Here is a 6,185-nt window from a genome sequence, read left to right on the forward strand (position 1 = left end):
ATAGGCATCTACCTCAGTCACCACACCAACAAACACCACAACCACGCACACACCTACATGTAGCACATCTCCCATACCTGCAGTCATCAACCCAACAGACAGCCACCCACCATGGGAACCCCCAGCACCTCCACCACCCCTCTGCCAAAGACACATAAATGCCCGCACTCACCCACCCAACAGACACCCACCACACACAAGCATACCTCCAACAAACATGCACCCAAGACACCCACACAAACACCTTAGACAACCACTCCCTCTCCCTCCACACCCAAACCCTTTTGTAATTACCATCCAAGTGTGTGCAAAAAAACTTTCCTCTCTGAGTTTGACTTTTTCCCTAATCCTTCCCTCCCTGTGAATCCCCTAGATGTTAAGGTTCCCTCCCCATGGCCATTCCTTTCAAATCCACTACCTCCTTTATCACCCCTGCCAGAACCCAGGCCCCTCCCCCACCAAGAAGTTGACCCCTTCCAAGAGGACCCAACCCTCCCCCAAGCCAAAACCAAACCCCCCCAAGTAAAAGCCCAAACCCCCTCCCTAACCTAAGCCCACCCCCCTCTACCACCACTCCTCCCAGATTATCCTTGAGGTGCCTGTCTGCCCCCATGATGCCCCTACCTGTGGAGGTTACATGGCAGTCAGGAGTCAATTTGGGGCACCATGTAGTTCCTTTGGTACACCCATTTATATATATATTGGACTGGCCAATGGCCTTGACATTTTCTCATTCGTATTTCAGACAATATATTCAGACCATCCAATTGTTGGTTTACTGGTTGCATCTTTGTCCTGGTTTTCATTTCCTAGCTTTGGGTCATTCCTGCCTGACATTGCTTGTGTGTGAATAGTTGTGTGTGTGTGTGGTGGTTGTGCTTCCTGTATTGTTTGGGCAGTATGTGAGGGTGTGTGCAGAATTTTTTGTCCCCCAGGGATAGGGTGTGTGTTGCGTGATAGGCATGTGTATTTAGCAGACATGTTGTAGTGATAGTATTGTGTGGTGTTTGTATTGACATGTGTTTGTTGTTGTCTTGTGTGCTTTGACTGTGTGAATGCACATGTTTTGAGCATCGTATGATAGTTGTATGATTGTGTAATTGTGTGTGTTTGTTCCCTGTTGGTTGTACATTGTGTTGTGTGTGTGATGAGTACCTGGCCAGCGTCGGTTGTGAATGCTTGACAATGTGTTTATGATGTTGCGTTTGTGGTATTGTTGTGACATGTTGGAATATTGTGTAGGATTGTGTGAGACTGTGCCTAAGCTGTATTGTCGTGAGTAAGTGTGTGTTCTTGACGCGTGGTGTGCGTGCTGGCTGCTGTGTGTGTGTTGTGTATGTGTGGATGTCTTTGATGCATGTGTGTGTGTGTGTGTCCATGTATTGTTATGCATGAGTGTTGCCCTCTCAGCCCCCTCCCTATGGTATGTTATGTAACTGTACAAAATTGTCACAATATACAACTGTAACAGGTGAGTGTGTGTACTTACGGTTGCTTTTGTCATCATTGGCGATGAGTCTATTGTCGTTCGACAAGCGGGAGCAGCAGCAGGTTGTCAAGTAGTGGCTCCATGGCAACTCCGGACGTGTATGGCTTTCTGGAGGTGAGTGTCTCATTTTATCCAGTTTATTTCTGCCTGGTTTTTGGTGGTGGTCCAACTGCAGTGGAAATGTTGGTGGTGTGCAACCTCGTAATATATCCGACTGAAACTTGGTCTCCGCCAAAATTGGTGCTGGATTTTTTTTGTGTTTTACTTATTTACTGTTTTGTGATTATTGAATGCTTTACGCACCTGTCTCCTAAGTTAAACCTAACTGGTAGTTGCCAAGCTACCAAGGGATGAGCTGGGATTAATTTGTTGAGTCCCTGACTGGACTTTGTGGGGGTTTGTGGCCTATTGCTAAGTGTAGGAACTTACCTGCCCTTACCAGTAATCCACTTTCCAACACTCACCCATGATTAAAACAGTATTTCTCTGCATACATAACAAGATTATGTCACTACTGCCCTACATTTCTCACTGAATGTAGGAGAAGTCCGCCTATAGAAGTGCCATGAGATGTTCTAATGTATGTGCCGTATGTGACTCTCTCTTTTAGTACCTCTATGGGTTTCTAAATGGGTATGTAAATAGCTGAACGAATACCTCACTGTCCGTGTTAGAGAATATAGGGATATGTGGCTGCGTCTCTAATTTAATTTGATACTGCTTCATAGACATGTTCAGACCAACTTGGGTGGGCAGTGACAGTGCACACACAGGCTCTGCAATAGTAGGTCTCACCCAAGATTAAAACAGCATTTGTCTGCATACATATCAAGGTTGTGTCACTACTTGCCTATATTTCTCACTGAAAGTAAGAGTCCACCTATAGAAGTGCCATGAGATGTTCAAGTATATGTGCCAATGTGTGACTCTCTCTTTTAGTATCTTTATGGGTTTCTAAATGGGTATGTAAGTAGCTAAAAGAATACCTCACTGCCATTGTTAGAGAATACAGGGGTATGTGGCTATGTCTATAATTGCATTTGGTGCTGCTACATTCACAAGTTCTTTCTGAGTATGTGAGTGAATGTAGAAGTGCCTGTGTCACTCTCTGGGTAAGACAGAGGATGTATGCTTTGGAAACATGTATGTCTGTTCCTTTATAAGTGGTATACTCTGTGTAATGCTTAGCTTAGAGATCTATCACTACATTAGTAAGTTATTCAACTGAAAAATACATCCCTCATGTTTTAAGCAGAAAGCACTGTACTTTTTAACATACCTACACCATTTCCCAGGGATGAGTAATGTCTACTAAAACATGGGTTTGACACTTGAAAAAGAGTTTCTACATGCCACGAAAAGCTAGCAGTGTAAGTGCACAGATACAATCTGCACTAGTAGACCTGACCCATGTTTAAACACTGCACGTTTAACTATACCTAGCAGTCTCTATCTACACATCTGAGTCATTAGTAGTTTAAACAAAATGTCCTGCTATCTATTCACATATAATCATGCTATATAATTTACCAACACCTATCCTAAATAGTACCTACTATACATCTATCAACTTTCATAGGTTCATGCTTCATATTGTAGGGAATTATATCTTGTTTCAAATGGGAAGCAAGAGTTAGCTGAGCCTTATGGCTTGTAGACTCCTGCCCCGTCACCAACCTACTTAGTTTGCTCTGTTTAAGTGCAATTAGTCAGTCAGTCAATTAACTTTATTCGGTAAATGCCATAAAAGTACATACAAAGACACATATTCGAATCTGTAAATAGTATAAAACACAAAAACTGTAAAAACAATTTCTAAAAACACCATGTAAACATCCGATCTAAAAACCCCTTGACATGCAACAAATAAGTATACTAAAACATAATTAAGAATCGCTAAAACAGAAAATTAACAGATATAGGGGGTCATTACAAGCTTAGCGGGCGGCTACCGCCACCCGCCAAGCTGTAACCGCCGTGCGGCCGCCAATGCGGCCGCACTCCCGCGGTCCCCATTACAACATCCCCGCTGGGCCGGCGGGCGCAAACCTAGTTTACGCCCGCCGGCCCAGCGGGGATGCGGCCGCAACATAGGAGCTGGCTCCTAATGGAGCCGGCGGTGTTGCGGCCGTGCGAAGGGTGCAGTAGCACCCGTCGCGCTTTTCACTGTCTGCTAAGCAGACAGTGAAAAGCGGCACGGGCCCTGTTAGGGGGCCCCTGCACTGCCCATGCCAGTGGCATGGGCAGTGCAGGGGCCCCCAGGGGCCCCAGGACTCCCCTTACCGCCATCCTCTTTCTGGCTGTGCAAACCGGCAAAAACAGGCTGGCGGTAGGGGAGTCATAATCCCCAGGGCAGCGCTGCTTGCAGCGCTGCCCTGGCGGATTATCACTGCCGGGGCTAAAACGGCGGGAAACCGCTGGCCCCGGCAGTGCGACTGCGGCACTACCGCCGCGGTTGAAATATGGGTCTCCGTACCGCCAGCCTGTTGGCGGTACGGACGCCACTTTAGCCCTGGCGGTCTCCGACCACCAAGGTTGAAATGACCCCCATTATCTCAGAATAGAAATCACTCACAAACATATAGAGATTAAAATGGAGTAGACCTTTTCCTAATACTTAGAGAAGCTGTAACAAAATTTAGTACGTGGTGACAAGTTTGGATATCTGACAATCTCTGAAAATATAAGAGAGCTTCTTTATAATGGAAAGGTCTAAGATGACATAAAATGGGTAAAATAAAAGCCTTTCTAGGAGCAGCATATAGAGAACCAAAGAGAAAAAATGTGTGGTACTCTGCTTTGATTTGGAATCACAGGGGCAGGGTGGAAAATCCTTTTTCCAGAAACATGGTTTGGGAAAGGCTACCTTAAAATGAATCAAATTAAATCTAAAAAATGTTAAAAGAGGGGTTATTTTAGAACTTGGAAACCAGATCAGATAAGGTTCAACTCATGGGACAGTTACAATCCGGATATAGGGATCGAAAGTTTTCAGTTTCAGGGAGCTATAAAATCTTGACTCTGATATGTGCTCAAAATAAGTTGACTTCAAGACAGACCTAGAGTTTGTGGTTAACAATTGGGGTTCTTCAAACATGTACTTGAGCCCTAGCTTCTCAAAGGAGTTTCGCAGGAACACAAGCCAGGGAATCCTGTTTGAGTTGTCCAATTGTAAGCAATCAGAAATGCAGTCTTGAACAAGTTTTGCCGCAGGGTTCAACCAGCATCTGATCCAGAGCAGTAAAGGAGCGATAGAGACCCTGTCCTTCAAAAAACATTGGCCAATTTCCTCATGACTGATGATGTTTGCTATACATTTTCTAACCGTCAGTAGTCTACGCAGGAATTTATTTTCAGCACTTTGGAGAGAGGGTATTTTGTTGTAGCCCCAAACTCCTGCCCCGTATAGGACCGCTGCAGCACACTTGGAGTTATAAAGTGTTTTCATCTGTGCGAGGGGTCTGTGACCTAATTTACTAGTAAAGCAAAAGATCGCTTCATTATTCCTTGTCAGCTGTTGGAACTTGAAATTGATGTGAGTCTTCCAGGACAAAGAGGAACTCATATACATACCTAAATAACACATTTTTTTAACCTTATTTAAAATATGTCCTCCCGTAATAAATTGTTTAGACTTTGTATTACGTGGGCCACATGTCATAACAAAAGTCTTAGGGTAATTTACTTTCAAATCAAGGTCCAATTAAAATTGTAAAATAGGTCCAAGAGTCCCTGTAAACCATTAGCGGTACGAGCAATTAAAACTGCATCATCAGCATATAATAAAACTGGAAGCGGTCTCTGGCCCATCTTTGGTACATCCTTTCCATGTTTTACCAGCAAATCTTAAAGCCCATTTATATATATCAAGAAAAGAAAAGGCGCTAGGATACATCCCTGTCTTACGCCCCTTATTGACGGAATAGGAGAAGTTCTCTGTCCATATAAACCAGTCTGAACTGAAACCGTTAAATCTGTATGTAGGCGTTTAATAAGCTCCAAAAGGGACGTATTGCAACCTAAAGCTCCCAGAATTTGCCATAACTTTGACCTATTGACCATATCAAAAGCACTAGTTAAATTAATAAATGCCATATGAATAGACTCTTTTTGGCTGTCACATATTTACTGAGTATCAGATGCAGATTTAAAACCTGCTCAACTGTGCCTACACCAGGTGCAATTATTTAATTATATCTTTCCAAGAAGGCTGCATTGTTTTTAGTTAGGCCAATGTTTTAGTTTCACGTTATCAGTGCCATTGCACTAAGGCGTCACTATCATGCGACAAAGATAAACAAACTGTAGGTATTCACATTAGGTACTTTCCCTCTTTGCGCCTTCGAGGGAACTGTTTACATAAATTGCCGTCCCAAGCATGTCTTGTTATTTATTGTTTGGGAACAGACCTATGTTAGGGGTCTGATCAGGTCTGTATAAGTACATCTCACACAGATAGATAGAGGGATTCTGACCAGATGCCATTTCTGCTTCCGGTGCTGCACGTCGCTTTTGCGCTGACCCTCTCTTCGTGTCCCCACAGAGCCTCCTAACCCTCGTTACCTCATTCCAAGGTAACGAGGGTTAGGAGGCTCTGCTCATGGACACACCATTGGCAAATTAGGTTTATCACACCTAGCTCTCTTTAGTTTAGGGGTTAGGTTCATTATGTTAGGGCACTAGGACATATTTCATA

Source organism: Pleurodeles waltl, chromosome 5 (assembly GCF_031143425.1).
Source record: "Pleurodeles waltl isolate 20211129_DDA chromosome 5, aPleWal1.hap1.20221129, whole genome shotgun sequence".
NCBI lineage: Eukaryota > Metazoa > Chordata > Amphibia > Caudata > Salamandridae > Pleurodeles > Pleurodeles waltl.